The sequence below is a fragment of the Euprymna scolopes genome, chromosome 37 (assembly GCF_053919585.1).
Source record: "Euprymna scolopes isolate OS-2025 chromosome 37, ASM5391958v1, whole genome shotgun sequence".
Lineage (NCBI taxonomy): Eukaryota > Metazoa > Mollusca > Cephalopoda > Sepiida > Sepiolidae > Euprymna > Euprymna scolopes.
Genome location: NC_136518.1, coordinates 30,316,003 through 30,334,498, shown reverse-complemented (window position 1 = coordinate 30,334,498; position 18,496 = coordinate 30,316,003). Strand labels below are relative to the sequence as shown.

The 18,496-nt window shown below is 30.9% G+C and overlaps 1 protein-coding gene across 3 annotated transcripts in view; it reads left to right on the top strand.

Moving 5' to 3' along the window:
• LOC145261117 (uncharacterized) overlaps positions 1-18,496 on the top strand; it is a 485,607-nt gene that overhangs the window by 129,285 nt on the left and 337,826 nt on the right. For 2 of the 3 annotated variants that reach the window (XM_080119357.1, XM_080119359.1), the window contains exon 1: positions 798-1,351. The exons of the other annotated variant lie outside the window; for it this stretch is intronic. The gene's annotated coding sequence lies outside the window, so the exon portion shown is untranslated. Of the gene's footprint in view, positions 1-797; positions 1,352-18,496 lie in introns of those variants that run through there. 3 annotated transcript variants of the gene reach the window in all.

Sequence of the window (18,496 nt, the reverse complement as noted above, 5' to 3'; positions counted from 1 at the left end):
GGATGACTAACTAAAAAATGGACAGAATGTTATGTATAGCAGATGGAACTGTCTGCTGCGAGGTTTCGAAAAGACGATGCTTAGTGGTTGAAGAAGGAAACCGATTGTCAGGCAAAGAGCTGATAGTGATAATATAATGAGATGTTTCCATTACAAATATTTCCTTTATAACATTCACACTTGCGTGCGTATATAACGGTAAAATAACAATTTCTCGCATTAGAAAGATAACATTTACGGTATTTTATGTTATTTAATGGCGACACACTAAATACAAAATAACTTTCCATTTTATACAATTACTTTAATACAATTTGAAATTTTACCCGAAATGGTGGAGTCGTAGCTTTTCTTTCAATATTCTTGTGATAGATTCACAACGTTGATTTACTCTCAAGTGCAAGTTAAGGACTCTTTAAGTTAATCAAAATCTCATTCATAAATGACTTACGAGTAATGTTGGAGGGGTGAAAGCCTACAAATATTCGTCTATGACATAAGATAACAAAAACACAGTTCATTCCACAGCACTACATTTGTTTCTTTTTCAATCTATTTTGCTTGGGGGGAGTATCAAATATTTTTTGTCGTTGACAATTTTCAATTCAACTCCTTTAACATCCTCACCATCCCCCAGTCGCATTGAATGCATTCGTCAAATAACAAACCTACTGATTAATCAATGGCTAGGGGAGGGAGGCGAAAAACACGAACGATGGTTCAATTCTAACAGGTAGCGATTATGACGCAGTCAGTGCTTCTTATAAGAGAGAGAGAGAGAGAGAGAGAGAGAGAGAGAGAGAGAGAGAGAGTGGGGAGTAGGTTTTAAAAAAAACGGCTTGCCTCTCCTCCGCACCTTTTCGTTTCTGCATCTTTTTTCAAGTACTTCTCATCGCTGACGCTGCTCCTACCCCCTCATACACACACGCCCATTCGCCTGATTCTCCTTCATCCCTTATCAGTTGGGTCTGTTTAGACTGACTTGTAAATATCACGAATACGACGCGTTTTTAATTCGACCTGTACCGAATGAGAAGTTTGAGAGTCAATAATCATAACCATGAATTTTTAATTTAAAAATCTTTTCAAATGCCTCCACCCAAATATTGAAACAAGTGAAATGATTTGTTTTTATCTCTAATATTTTGTTCGAATGTCATTTGAAGAAAACGTATTTTTGATAGAAACATTCTATTTCTTACGTCATTTTTATTCATTTCTACGGAAATCTCTTTGAAGAGTTTCTTAATGAAATATTGCGAAAACGTGTGGGGAATACAAACGGAGGATAATGAAAGAAAAAAAAAAATGAAAATGAACAAAACGTATAAAGACTGAAGTATCAAGAAAGGTACGTATTTAATTGCGAACATGACCTGCATTTTAAAATAATTTTCATGCAAGTTGTATTTTGTCGTTGCATAGAAGATTCTTAAATGTGTTTTTTTTTTATTCATACTATAAGAGTTCTTCAAAATATTGAGAAGGTAATTTGATGGTGGCAACCGTTGTTTTTCTTGTTGTTTAGAATTCAATCGTTAAGAAAAAGCATATACACCACACAAACACATACAACAAGTGTGCGCACATCCGGCGTTGAATGGGATCGAGGAAATTTTAAGTTTACTCTCAGCTCTTAAACGCATGTTACTATTTCTATAATTTCGAGGTTTGAAGTCATAATTATAATAGAAAAAAATATATAGTAATCTTCAGTCAATTAAGAGATGTCAGTGAAGTGAATTAAGGGCTGCGTAATCTTGACCGCATGCACCGGTATTACTTCAATCCATGCTTGAAACAATGCTGGCTTTAGCAGAGAAAAATAGTCTTATTTTCTCGCTTTTCGTTCTCTTTTCTTGTAAAACTAAAACTTGAATATGTACGTGTGTGTGCGTGCATGTGCGTGCGTGCGTGTGTGTGCGTGTGTGTGTGTGTGTGTGTGTGTGTGTGTGCATTAATTGACTTTAATTCACGCCAACAAAGACTCATTACAACTGAGATATGAGGGACTAACGTAAATTTGGAGCCATATCCATAAGGGCATCCATAGGAGCGTATCCATAGGGGCATCCGAATTCGAGGATTGCACAGCGAGATGTTTGTACATTGTATAGCGAGATGGGATTTAACTGATTGTACGATTGACGTTGAGGGGACACCAAAGCAGAAAGTTCATCAGAAGACATTCCATTAAAATACTTATAAAGTATGCACAAAGATGCAACTTTTCGGCAATAGGACAGCTTGGCAGAGAATGTAGGCCTATTAGGTTAAATTTTCTTCTTTTTTTTTTTTTTACTCTGGCTAATAGAGAGACTAGTGGCTGATGCACCAACCTTGATGTAAAAACATGCATTGGTGAATGCATTAGTGAATATATATATATATATATATATATATATATATATATATATATATATATATATATATATATATATATATATATATATATATAAATGTAAATGTTGGTTCGTTCGGAGTTTATTGTCTAAAAAACCACTGGACGGATGGCTTCCACGTTTTGGTATAATATGTTTACTATATCCATGTGTGTTTTTATATATTCCTTTTTAATTATAACATTATACTTAATTTTTCTATGATAAATAGGTGGATTTCTTTTTACGGAGAGGCTATTTTTTTATTTAGGGACAATTATTTATTACCGCTTCCTGTCACGTGACCAGTGTTACAATTTAGCGGTTTTCCTGCTAGATCTGGAGATTTCGTTTACAATCTAGCGGGAAATTCTAGAAAATCTGGAGGTATTTGGCACCCAGAAACACCCGCATTAGATTGCTTGAAAATACTTTACAACATAAAATAAACTCATTCATGTAAGTAAAAAAAAGTAGCATTTATTGCCTTTGGTAACAATTATTTATTGATTATTTGTTTTGTTTTTCACCTTTTTTTCGACTAACCATTCTTAAATCTCACTATAAAATCGATTTTTCCAAGTACATTTTAGGTGGGGGGGGGGCATTCCAATCTCCCCGAAGGGGTTTGTATTACTGTACACGGGTTTGTATTGTACACATAGATTCGAAAAAGTTGTCAAAAAACAAATATATAACAAATAAATGTTATCAAAGGCAAGATAAGTTACTTTTCTGCCAAACTGGCTAGCGATTTTCTGGACATTTCTTTCTCCTGATCTCGCGGGTTTTTTTAAAATCTCAGTTGACAACATTGCATCACTAAAAAAACACCACAGGCTTAATGTAAACAGAATGTGTTTACAATATCGGTAAATTTTCAATGGGTTTATTGATAATGTAACCATGTGATTGAACTTTAATTTAAATTAACCACACGTGGTCGAAAAATGAATGCCGACGCTTAAAGTGTATACACATTTTGACTCCTCCCTTTACTTAAAAATTCACCAAAAATCAGGAAATTAACGAATTTTAATGAAAATTGTAGTATTTTTCAAATAATGATCGCAGAATATAATGAACTAATTATTTTTACTTAACTCTTGGTGAAAATGTTTTATTTTGTTTAAACAAAAAATACCTTTACTAAAGTTATGGTTTTCAGTAGTAAATAAAAAACGCAAGAATTTATTTTTGCTTTTTTTAAAGCATCGTAATTTGTAACAATAAAAAATAACTTTTACAGTAACATTACGAAAAAAGCCCCTAAAGTCCGTATTAATGTATTCGATATAACTCGAAGAAAAATGAATTATCGGATACTATTCAGGAAATTAAAGATTCAATTAGATTCCTATTTCAGTCACCTAAATTATTTAAGGTGAAATGAGTTTAGGAATTTATAGCCAAACCTAAATATTTTTTATTTTTTGGTAAATATCCAGATACGCTACTACAGAACACCGACCACTCTAATTTGTTTTTTTGGGGGGAAGTGATGTTGGGGCGCGCGCGCCAACATCACATCCGCTCCCCCCCCCCCGCTCGCGCCCCCAATGTACAAAGTAAAATCTTCGGAAAATGTTAAATGGTGTTCTAATTGGTAAATGTCGGTGCGTTACTTACGGAAAATTTGAAAATTCGATGTTCCAGGTAAAAAAAAAACAACAGATAAATTACCCCCCCCCCTACTCCAACTTTGTGTGCTTTCCTTTTCTTATTTTATTTCTTTTTCAGCTAATTTTAAATTTTCCACCCAAAAAGCGCTATAATGTATTTTTGAAAATTAGAAAATTCTATGTCCTGGAAAAAAAAATCCCCTCCCCCCAACATAGTTTGCTTGGTGAAGCCGTCGTTTATGCTACAGCGTGCATGCGCGTAGCATAAACGGATGCTGCAAAATGGTGGAAAGAAGTTCGTGGGTTCAGGAGTAAGTACCATGCAAACGGTAAATTTGCCCCAAGTTTGACTATCAGATTCGTAACAAATTAGAGTGGTCGGTGTTCTGTATCTGGATATTTACCTTTTTTTTTCTTGCTTAAAAAAAAATAGCATTAATACAGTAAGTTAGGTAAACTGACTTTTTCGTTTAAAAATGGAATTATTTCCCTTTCGTTATTAACTTTTTTTTTTTTTAATTTTTTTTTAATAAATATTTTGTGGGGTTTGTCTTACTGTACACATAGATTCGAAAAAGTTGTCCAAAAAAAATATATAACAAATAAATGTTATCAAAGGCAAGATAAGTTACTTTTCTACCAAACTGGATATATTTTTTGTGTTTTTATTCAATGTAACATGTTTATTCAGCTCGAAAACCATACAGTGTTTACCGATGTATTGGAACATTCAAGATGGCGTCTGATTCTCTCTTTAACACGGTAAGTGTGGGAAAAGATGTTATAAATAAAAAACCGGATAAAATACTGTTAAAAACTCGCTCAATATATGTTACCGTGACATAGGTTGACATATATTCGGCGGGTTTTTAATAGTATTTTGTATGGTTTTTTATTTATAACACCTTTTTCCATACTTACGGTGTTAAAGAGGGTGTGAGACGCCATCTTGAAGTTTCGAATACGTCGGTAAACACTGTATGGTTTTCGAGCTGAATAAATATGTTACATTGAATAAAAACACAAAAAATATATCCAGTTTGGCAGAAAAGTAACTTATCTTGCCTTTGATAACATTTATTTGTTATATTTGTTTTTTGACAACTTTTTCGAATCAATGTGTACAGTAATACAAACACCCATTTTGTGTTTTATATACATAAAGTACAATTGTTGAATGTTACTGTTTTGATTATATTCGTTTGGGGGCACAATTAAAAAATTAAGAAAGATTAAAATGAAGCGAAATTTAAGTTTCCGTTCCATTTTTACAACAACCGTAAAACAGTGCATATTCAGCAAGTTTTATCGTAATTTATAAGCATATTGAAACACTAAATCAACATTTTATTTATTTTTTTGCATACTTAATGATGGAAGTATTTTTCTGTTTATTTTCTTAACATCTGTTAAAAAAAATAAATAATTTGTACATTCTCTTGAAAAAAAGAATCAAACTTTTCTCTACTTTCACATGTGTTCCATTTTAACAAACTGAGCCACAGCAACGCGTGGCCGGGTACAGCTAGTATATATATATATATATATATATATATATATATATATATTTTCTACTACAGACTAGATTTTATTTTTAAGTAATCGGCCACTGCTTTATATGTATGCACGTTCATCTTATCCACGTGTTGAAAATATAGTGCAGTGTTATTGGAAAATATACCCATCTCGAACAACACTGCACCAAGGAGAGTGTTTATACAGTTAAGAAAAACTAATTGTGCCAGGATCGACGAGTTTGGGCACACATTCATTAATGTCACGTTGTTTGGATGTGTGGCAATCGATGACAATCTAGAGCTATTTTAGATATAGGATATGAATGGTTTCATTATATTAAATATTCGTCTAGTAATACCATACGAATTAAATTTTATGAGAAGGTTTTCATGCCAGATCTTATCAGAGATTTTGATTTATCAATTTCTAACAACCTAGTCCTATATAAGTAGGCATATACAGATTAAACATATATATATATATATATATATATATATATATATATATATATATATATATATATATATATATGCATGTATGTATGTATATATATATATATATATGCAGCATTTTTTCTCCGTGGCATATTTTATTGAATAAAATAGACGTGTTTTGTCTATTAATTCTATTTTCGATCGTTTCCAACTTCCGAATAACAGTCTTCACTTCTGGCGAGAACTGGCTAATGTAATCACCATGTTTATCATAAGTCCGAGTGCTCTCCAATCCTTCAAGATTCGTCGTCAGTGATAAATTAATCTAACTGGTTTTGAACAATTTATAAAGTTTTTTTTCTATTTTATTTAATGAAATATGCCATATATATGTGTAGGTGCCCGGAAAACTCAATTCAATAAGGGACCAGTTTTCCTACCTAGCGAAAGGGGACGAGTTTTCCCGAGACGAGTTTTCCGGAGACGAGTTTTCCCGAGACGAGTTTTCCGGAGACGAGTTTTCCTGGGACGAGTTTTCCTAAATTCATATGTGTATATATGTGCGTTTATATATGCATGTGTATAAAATATATAAGAATATACGTGTGTATAGCTATATGCATTTATGCATGTATGTGTATATGTGTACATATGCATGTGTATGTGTATGTGTATATGTATGTGTATATATATATATGTATGTGTTTATATACGTATGCATATATGTATATATATATGTATATGTATATGTAGGTATATATGTATATGTGCATATGTATTTGTATATATATGTAGATATGTATGTGTATATATGTATGTGTATATATATATGTATGTATGTGTATATGTATATATATATATATGTTTTTATTTTACAACCTCAACTGTTAAGTAAGTCCATTACGACCATTTCAGCAAACATTTTTCTGTTTTGAGAATGCAAACAGAAAATTGTGGCTGAAACGGTCGTAAAACTTGAGGCTGTAAAATGAAAGCATATCTGGCTCTACCAACGTATTGAGCACTTTTTATCCTGTTTTTCCCCTTCTAGCTCTGAAACTGTGTGTGTGTGTGTGTTTTTTTTTCTTGGAAGTAAATTCTGCCTCAACAGAAAAATATTCAACAAAATGCTTAACCGAGAAAATTATTTTACAGAAAACTATTGATTAATATTAAACTATAAAAAAAAAACAAAAAAAAACACTAGAATTTAAATAAAAACTATTTCAACTCATCCGGATATTCCTTATGCACTAATAAAAATGTAATGGCGTTTTGTTGCACTTTTTATCAAATTACTTTAAAAATAATTAGCTTTTGTTACATTTTGTAACAGGGTTACTAAAAGAAAGTAGAGGGCTTTTCCGAATAAAACCCCAACCCATAATACAACACCTCCTCTGTGATTATATTTGGAACACTCCCATAATTGGTGCATTTAATGAACTTTTATTATTATTACTACCTAAGGGATTTGATCTTTTGCAGTTGCAAGAGATCGTCCCTCTTCACAGTCTCCCTAAATATTTATGTTGTATGAATAAATTGTATTTTTGCTATATCAGCGGTAATATTTTTATATATATTAAATGAATTATATTGTAGACATAAATTTTATTTTTGTTATATAAGCTGTGAATTTATCATAGATATTAAATTAATTATGCTGTACAAATAAATTTTATTTTTGTTATATTAGCTCTGATATTATTATATGTATTTGCTTAATTGTGCTGTAAAATAAATTTAATTAGCTATGATATTATTGGTTATATTTAATTAACTGTGCTGTACAAATACATTTAATTAGCTATGATATTATTGGCTATATTTAATTAATTGCGCTGTACAAAAAAAATTACTTAGCTGTAATATTATTAGCTATATTTAATTAATTGCGCTGTACAAAAAAATTTAATTAGCTGTGATATTATTAGCTGTATTTAATTAATTATGCTGTACAAATAAATTTAATTAGCTGTGATATTATAAGCTGTGTTTCATTAATTGTGCTGCACAAATAACTTTATTAGCTGTGATATTATTTGCTGTATTTAATTAATTGTGCTATACAAATCAATTTAATTAGGTATGATGTTATTAGCTAAATTTTATTAATTGTACTGTATAAATAAATTTAATAAGCTGCGATATTAAAAGCTGTATTTAATTAATGATGCTGTAGAAACAAATTGAATTAGTTGTGATATTATTAGCTATATTTAATTAATTGTGCTGAACAAATAAATTTAATTAGCTGTGATATTATAAGCTGTATTTAATTAATTATGCTGCACAAATAAATTTATTAGCTGTGATATTATTAGCTGTATTTAATTAATTGTGCTGTACAGATAAATTTAATTAGCTGACGTATTATTAGCTGTATTTAATTTAATTATGCTGTACAAATAAATTTAATTAGCTGTGATATTATTAGCTGTATTTAATTAATTGTGCTGCACAAATAAATTTATTAGCTGTGATATTATTTGCTATATTTAATTAATTGTGCTTTAAAAATAAATTAAATTAGCTGTGATATTATTAGCTATATTTAATTAATTGAGCTGTACAAATAAATTTAATTAGCTGTGATATTATTAGCTATATTTAATTAATTGTGCTGTACAAATAAATTTAATTAGCTGTGATATTATTAGCTATATTTAATTAATTGTGCTGTACAAATAAATTTAATTAGCTGTGATATTATTAGCTATATTTAATTAATTGTGTTTTACAAATAAATTTAATTAGCTGTGATATTATTAGCTATATTTAATTAATTGTGCTGCACAAATAAATTTAATTAGCTGTAATATTATTAGCTATATTTAATTAATTGTGCTGTACAAACAAATTTAATTAGCTGTGATATTATTAGCTATATTTAATAAATTGTGCTGCACAAAAAAATTTAATTAGCTGTGATATTATTAGCTATATTTAATTAATTGTGCTGTACAAATAAATTTATTAGCTGTGATACAATTAGCTATATTTAATTAATTGTGCTTTACAAATAAATTTAATAAGCTGTGATATTATTAGCTATATTTAATTAATTGTGCTGCACAAATGAATTTAATTAGCTGTGATATTATAAGCTATATTTAATTAATTGTGCTGTGCAAATAAATTTAATTAACTGTGATATTATTAGCTATATTTAATTAATTGTGCTTTACACATAAATTTAATTGGCTGTGATATTATTAACTATATTTTATTAATTGTGCTGTACAAATACATTTAATTAGCTGTGATATTATTAGCAATATTTAATTAATTGTGCTTTACCAATAAATTCAATTAGCTGTAATATTATAAGCTATATTTAATTAATTGTGCTGTACAAATAAATTTAATTAGCTGTGATATTATTAGCTATATTTAATTAATTGTAGTGTACAAAACATTTATTAGCTGTGATATTATTTGCTATATTTAATTAATTGTGCTTTACAAAAAAATTTAGTCAGCTGTGATATTATTAGCTATATTTAATTAATTGTGCTGCACAAATAAATTTAATTAGCTGTGATATTATTAGCTATATTTAATTAATTGTGCTGTACAAATAAATTTATTAGCTGTGATATTATTAGCTATATTTAATTAATTGTGCTTTACAAATCAGTTTAATTAGCTGTGATATTATTAGCTATATTTAATTAATTATGCTGCACAAAAAAATTTAATTAGCTGTGATATTATTAGCTATATTTAATTAATTGTGCTGTACAAATAAATTTAATTAACTGTGATATTATTAGCTATATTTAATTAATTGTGCTGTACCAATAAATTTATTAGCTGTGATATTATTAGCTATATTTAATTAATTGTGCTGTACCAATAAATTTATTAGCTGTGATATTATTTTCTATATTTAATAAATTGTGCTTTACAAATAAATTTAATTAGCTGTGATATTATTAGCAATATTTAATTAATTGTGCTGCAAATAAATTAAATTAGCTGTGATATTATTAGCTATATTTTATTTATTGTGCTGTACAAATAAATTTAATAAGCTGTGATATTATAACCTGTATTTAATAAATTGTTATGTAGAAATTAATTTATTAGCTGTGATATTATTAGCTGTATTTGTATTAATTGTGCTGTCAAATAAATTTAATTCGCTGTGAGATTATAAGCAATATTTACTTAATTGTGTTTTACAAATAAATTTAATTAGCTGTTATATTATTAGCTATTTTTAATTAACTGTGCTGTACAAATAAATTTAATTAGCTATGATATTATTAGCAATATTTAATTAATTATGCTGTACAAATAAATTTAATTAGCTGTGATATTATTAGCTATATTTTATTAATTGTGCTGTACACAAAAAATTTAATTAGCTGTTATATTATAAGCTATATTTAATTAACTGTGCTGTACAAATAAATTTTCTTAGCTGTGATATTATTAGCTATATTTAATTAATTGTGCTGTACAAATAAATTAAATTAGCTGTTATATTATTAACTATATTTAATTAACTGTGCTGTACAAATACATTTAATTAGCTTTGATATAATTAGCTCTTTTTCATTAATTGGACTGTACAAATAAATGTAATTAACTGTGATATTATAAGCTATATTTAATTAATTGTGCTGTACCAATAAATTTATTAGCTGTGATATTATTAGCTATATTTAATTAATTGTGCTTTACAAATAAATTTAATTAGCTGTGATATTATTAGCTATATTTAATTAATTGTGCTGTACAAATAAATTTAATTAGCTATGATATTATGAGCTATATTTAATTAATTGTGCTGTACAAATAAATTTAATTAGCTGTGATATTATTAGCTAAATTTTATTAATTGTGCTGTACAAATAAATTTAATTAGCTGTGATATTATAAGCTGTATTAAATTAATTGTGCTGCACAAATAAATTTATCAGCTGTGATATTATTAGCTGTATTTAATTAATTGTGCTGTACAGATAAATTTAATTAGCTGTGATATTATTTGCTGTATTTAATTAATTGTGCTGTACAAATAAATTTAATTACCTGTGATATTATTAGATCTATTTAATTAATTGTGCTGTACAAATAAATTTAATTACCTGTGATATTATTAGCTATATTTAATTAATTGTGCTGTACTAATAAATTTATTAGCTGTGATATTATTAGCTGTATTTGTATTAATTGTGCTGTCAAATAAATTTAATTCGCTGTGAGATTATTAGCTATATTTAATTAATTGCGCTGTAAAAAAAAATTTATTTAGCTGACATATTATTAGCTGTATTTAATTAATTGTGCCGTACAAATAAATTTAATTAGCTGTAATATTATTAACTATATTTAATTAATTGTGCTGTACAAATAAATTTAATTAGCTGTGATATTATTAGCTATATTTAATTAATTGTGCTGTACAAATAAATTTATTTAGCTGAGATATTATTAGCCGTATTTAATTTATTGTGCTGTACAAATAAATTTAATGAGCTGTAATATTATTAGCTGTATTTAATTAATTGTGCTGTACAAATAAATTTAAGTAGCTGAGATATTATTAGCTATATTTAATTAATTGTGCTGCAGAAACAAATTTATTAGCTGTGATATTATTTGCTGTATTTAATTAATTGTGCTATACAAATCAATTTAATTAGCTGTTATATTATTAGCTATATTAAATTAATTGTGCTGTACAAATAAATTTACTACGCTGTGATATTATTAGCTACAGTTAATTAATTGTGCTGTACCAATAAATTTAATTAGCTGTGATATTATTAGCTATATTTAATTAATTGGACTGTACAAATAAATTTAATTAGCTGTGATATTATTAGCTATATTTAATTAATTGTGCTGTACAAAAATATTTAAGTAGCTGAGATATTATTAGCTATATTTAATTAATTGTGCTGTACAAATAAAATTAAGTAGCGGTTACATTATTAGCAATATTTAATTAATTGTGCTGTACCAATAAATTTAATAAGGTGTTATATTATTAGCTATATTTAATTAATTGTGCTTTACAAATAAATTTAAGTAGCTGAGATATTATAAGCTATATTTAATATATTGTGCTGTACAAATAAATTTATTTAGCTGAGATATTATGAGGTATATTTAATTAATTGTGCTGTACAAATAAATTTAATTAGCTGTGATATAATTAGTAATATATAATTAATTGTGCTGTACACATAAATTTAATTAGCTGTAATATTATTAGCTATATTTAATTAATTGTGCTGTACAAATAGATTTATTTAGCTGAGATGTTATTTGCTATATTTAATTAATTGTGCTGTACAAATAAATTAAATTTGCTGTCATATTATTAGCTATATTTAATTAATTGAACTGAACAAATATATTAAATTAGATGTGATAGTATTTGCTGTATTTAATTAATTGGACTGTACTAATAAATTTAATTAGCTGTGATATTATTAGCTCTTTTTAATTAATTGGACTGTAATAATAAATTTAATTAGCTGAGATATTTTTAGGTATATTAAATTAATTGTGCTGTAGGACTAAATTTAATAAGCTGTGATATTATGAGCTGTATTTAATTAATTGGACTGTACAAATAAATTTAATTAGCGGTTATATTATTAGCTCTTTTTGATTAATTCGACTGTACAAACAAATTTAATTAGCTGTGGTATTATTAACTATGTTTAATTAATTGTGCTGTACAGATAAATTTAATTAGCTGTGATATTATTAGCTATATGTAATTAATTGGACTGAACAAACAAATTTAATTAGCTGTGAAATTATTAGCAATATTTAATTAATTGTGCTGTATAAATAAATTTAATTAGCTGTGATATTATTTGCTATATTCAATTAATTGTGCTGTACAAATAAATTTAATTAGCTGTGATATTATTAGCTATATTTAATTAATTGCATGAACAAATATATTTAATTAGCTGTGATATTATTAGCTTTATTTAATTAATTGTGCTGTACAAATAAATTTTATGAGCTATGATATTATTAGGTATATTTAATTAATTGTGCTGTACAAATAAATTTTATTAGCTGTGATATTATTAGGTATATTTAATTAATTTGACTGTACAAATAAATTTAATTAGCTGAGATATTATTAGCTGCATTTAATTAATTGTCCTGTAAAAAATATATAATTAGCTATGATATTATTGGCTATATTTAATTAATTGTGCTGTACAAATAAATTTAATAAGCTGAGATATTATTAGCTGTATTTAATTAATTGTGCTATACAAATAAATTTAATTAGCTGTGATATTATTAGCAGTATTTAATTAATTGTGCTGTACAAATAGATTTAATTAGCTGTGATATTATTAGCTATATTTAATTAATTGTGCTGTACAAATAAATTTATTTAGCTGTGATATTATTAGCTACATTCAATTAATTTGACTGTACAAATAAATTTAATTAGCTGTGATATTATTAGCTATATTTAATTACTTGTGCCGTACAAATGAATTTAATTAGCTGTGATATTATTAGCTCTTTTTAATTAATTGGACTATACAAATAAATTTACTTAGCTGTGATATTATTAGCTTTATTTAATTAATTGTGCTGTACAAATAAATTTAATTAGATGTGATATTATTAGCTATATTTAATTAATTGGACTGTACAAATAAATTTAATTAGCTATGATATTATTAGCTATACTAGCAAAGATACCTGTGCTTCGCACGGAGCTTTGTTGCGCACTCGGGTACCAAAATCTGTGGGCACCTTTCCAGTAAGTTGATGTTGTAAGAGCAACGATTGCATAAGGTGATTAACATTTTAACTACCTCTTGTAGTGACTGAAATTCAATCAGGAACTTCACAAAACATTTTCATCAAAAAGGAAGGTTACTTGATGTTACATAGTAAATTTTTCATTGAAGTAATTTTCAACTCTTGCTTAAATTTTATCTTGCACATTCAATACTAAAAACTTACCACAATCAGATCATGTCAGTTTTTCCTCATATCCATTTCTTGAACTTTTCACTGAAGAGCCTCAGGGTAAACTACATTTCTGCTGCTTTGATTTGGAGCCAGAATGTAGAGTTTTTCTGAACTTCCTGTCCGGCTGATGGAGACGTAGAACATACCGTGACTGAAGCAGTCTGATGTCGAGTCTACGCCAATGGTGTTAAATGTCTGACCTTGACTTTTGTTTATGCTCATTGCAAAACACACCTTCACAGGAAATTGGAGTCTCCGGAATTTAAATGGAAGTTCTGAGTCCGATGGAACTAAGGGGATCCTTGGCAGTAGAACGGTTTCGCCTTTGTAGGGACCACAGGAAATGGTGGCCTCAAGTACATTGGTGTGCAATCTGGTGATAACACATCTGGTTCCGTTTGTTGTTTTTGGCGGTTCCAAGGATCGAAGAATCATGATTGGCGATCCAATTTTGAGATTTAAAATGTGTGGAGGCATTCCAGATATCTCCAAAGAGTTTAAAAACTCCACAGGGTAGTGAACAGCTTCATATTCATTAGTAGCCGAATCAACTGACTTGTATTGCTTTGTGTCTCCTGGAAATTCATCCATTATTGAATTGTTCAAATGATTCACATTGCTATTTAATGGCGAAATAATAGCCCTCTCAGCAAGCCAATCCGGTGATTTTCCATTGTTTTGCAGGTCTGGGTACACTTTGTCTTTCAGTTGCTTCTGATTACCGACACATTTACCAAGCGCAGTTGGAATCTTAATTGTGTCAGGTGAAGAAGTGATAGGAAACTGACCATTACCGATTCGGAGAAGCAATTTTGAGAAGTCTGCTGCAGCTGTGTTATCAGAGATATAGGCTCTCATATTAGTAGTCAGTCTCTTCACTATAACGTGCCTCCAGAGATAGGATTGTTTCAAACTTGCATTGACAATGTTAGCCCTTGTGTCATTTTTAACCACTGGGAGGATTTGACGGAAATCACCGCAAAATAAGGTTGGAATGCCACCCATGGGATTCTTGTTTCCTGTGATGTCTTGCAGTGTTCTGTCAATTGCTTCATAAGCACTCTTGTGCGTCATTGGGGCTTCGTCTACAATGATTGCAGAGGTGTCTCTAATTACATTTGCCAAGGCTGAGTTACCAGTAATTTTGCAAACTGGCTGATCCATTCGATGAGTATCCAAGGGTACTTTAAAAGTGCTGTGAAGAGTGCGGCCACCTTGTAGTAGAGTAGCAGCAATGCCACTGAATGCTGTTGCAAGCACAATCTTTCTCATGGATCTAATCTTTGCAAGGATCAAATTGATTACAAAAGTCTTGCCCGTACCACCTGGAGCATCAAGAAACATCATGTTTTTGTTCATTTCACCTTGTGCTTCCAACATTGCCATGAATGAATTGTAAACTTCTCTTTGAGAATCGGTCAGTTTTTCTTGCATATTTTCTGCTTGTAGGGAAAGTTCTTCAAGATTATAAGTAACTTCACGTTGATACTCTCTCGCGAGTCTTTCATCTCTCCCTTGCGTTGGTGCAGGTAATCCATAGCTTGCCAATGGTTGACCGCACATAAGGAGAACTTTTTCTTCAATTAGACAAAGAGTTTTATTGTAGATGTCCTCATTAAAATCTGCTTCTGGATTGTTAACTTCTTGCCTGTATCTGTGAAGAATGTCTTCAGATATTACATCACGAAAAGCCATCCAGATCTCAAGAGGATTTCTTGGCTCACAGGCTGTTAAAATTATCACAAATAGGCTTCGCAAATTTGAAGGTGATTGAGTGGCACTTGCCTCTCCTACTGCTTGATGCAAGTGATGGTCATTTTCTAGAAGGCCTCGAGCAAGGCACGCTGCTCTGTATGTTTCAAACACCTGACCATTGTATGCTCGCAAATTTTGAAATGAAGTTGGACCAGCAACCTCATTGAGCAACAGGCGTAAGAAATAACACTCCCCTGCTTTTGGACTAATCGTGTAGATTCTCCCAATGCATGGTGCCTTCCATACATCATCATTTTCAGTACCTTCAACTTGTACCCCACGCATTCTTCTCATCCATTTCTTTGTCGATTTGTTCCAAGTGTAAAACTCAGGGACTTCTGCGTATTTGAGACCCCTTGCAAAGTCATCCTCATGGCAGAGTTGAAAAAATGCTGTCAAAGTTGTGGCAGGCGGTGGACCTTGGGCTCGTTCCAGAGCAGTATCAGCTGAGAACATGACACGCTGCCCATTTTCAAGATGAACAGAAAGTTGTACAATTGGGGGGAAATATTCATAGATGGGATGTTCCAATATCCTCCAGGCCGCCTCTGAACTGCCGACATACCTTGCATTCTGGAACTGCTGGATCTCATCCACAATGTGACTTTGTACTTGGCCTTGTTGGTTAGCTGCTCCATCAGTTCTTTGTAGTTCAAATACTGCTTGATCACATCCTTTATTCACGTATTTGAGGACATATTTGATGCTTTGGATCGAGCTGCAAATTTCTATGTTAATGTGAGCGTTGAACTGCTGAAGGAGGACCTTGTTGTACGGAACAATCCACTGGTTTGTTATTTCTTGATTAACATACCGACCATTTCTCTTCATCATTATTGTACCAGTCTGGCCTCCATCTTCTGGTTTTCTTCGCCTGTACTTGGGGTAAGAGTCTTGGCCTTGCTCGGTACACTGAAGAAATTCTTTTGGGTATTTTTTGGAACATTTGTTGTCAATCATACATGGACAATTTGGATTAAATGGTCCACAAGGTCCATGCACCATATGTGCCATCACTTTAGCATGAAGATCAGGATCTTCCTCTTTGTCAGGGATCTCTGCAGATATGCAGAGATCCATTTTTTCTGGTAGAAGTTTGTCCTCTGGGGCCTGCCAGGTGAGGATGTGTGCATGCGGCAGTCCTCTTTTTTGATATTCAATACTGTACAGGAAAGCCCTCAGCCTGCCAAATCCTCCCTTTTTAATAAATTCAAGTAACTTTTTTAGCTTCTGCCTGAAAACCCTGGCAACAATATCTGGACGATCCTGAGGGTCTTGCCCTTGAAGACAATTTTCTGTAATTTCTGTCCACTTTGGATTGGTTGTGAACGTGATGAAGAGGTCGGCTCGGCCCATTCGCCGAACATATGCCATGGCATCACTTTGACGCTCAAACATGTATCGAGGGCCTCCTGTATAAGTTGCCGGAAGTACAACTCGTTGACCAAACTGTTCTGGATTCCCATCCTCCCTAAGAATTGAATCTCTCAAGTTGCTATAATTGTCAGCTCTCAGGGTCTGTTGCTCACGCCTCAGGAACTGTAAACGTTCTGTTTCAATCTTGCAGTACACATCCACCAGCCATTGTTGAAATAGCCTTCGGTACCAGAGAAAATAGTTTCCAGGCCGAGTCATTAAATGGTACGAATAAAATTGCTGTTGGGTAACTTTTCGCCCATTGGATGCCTTCATGTAGATGTTGTAAGATGGAGAACCATAGGGGTACATTAACGGGTACATTAAAGTATCGTAGAGGGGATGTAGTTCGGAGATCCATTTTAATGTATCATTTCTAAAACGCAAGACAATATCCCGGTTAGCTGTTGGTTCATTCTCCATTAATATTCCAATCTCATACGTTGTTGTTGGAGCATTGAATCGCCGTGGATGCTCTTCTTGCGGCCTTCGGTCTTCCCTTATGACAACTTTATGTTCTACCAAGTGTTCTTCTTCAATCCTCTCCTTTGTTGTTTTCAGCTGACAAATAAAGCTGTTGTTCTCATGTAAAAATTCAGTCAGACTTTGGAGAATGTCTCTATTGAGTCTACTGTCACGTCCCCGATTATGTAGTTCCTCTTCCAGACTATCCAAGAAGTAGACTTGAATAAACTTTGCTGTTTCATCTTCAGGTGGTAAAAGACTCCCAATCTGGTGGCAAACCTGGCCTCGAATTCTAAAAGAAGGATTCCACCCATGTACTGCCGCAATTTTGTGACCAAATGATGTCATTGCAAAACAATTGTTATAACAGCGTAGATTTTGCAGAAAATCTTTAGAGATGGGACCATTGCCGGAGAGCAAATCTTGAAGCAACTGAGGCAGTGGTGGAAAGCTATCAAGCACAACTTTGCCAGAAGAACAACAACAACCAGGGGTTTCTCCTTTAAATTTTACAGCTGAGCAATGTTGACATACTTTGTCCATTTTTCCTATATCAGCTGTAGTGAGAGAGTCATTTTTGTTGTAGAGCAATCCTTTTCTATTGCAGTGTTCTATTTCATGGTGTCTCAAAGCAGTCATTCGTTGTCTAGCTGCCTCGTTTTCTGTCAATTGCTGGGGCAAAGTCATACTCTCTCTCCATGCAGCCTCTCGTTGTTGCCCTTGGTATAGGCGAAAGCTTCGTTGGGTTTCCGATTCATTCTGATGTCGTTGAGCCACTCTCAACTGACCTTGTGTACGTCTACTTACCTCATATAATTCATTCGATCGTAATATTGCTTCTCTTTCCAGTGCATATCTTTGCCTTTCTTGAATTTCATCTTGTGATGAATTTAACCGCCTTACAGCATGTCTAGTTCTGTCA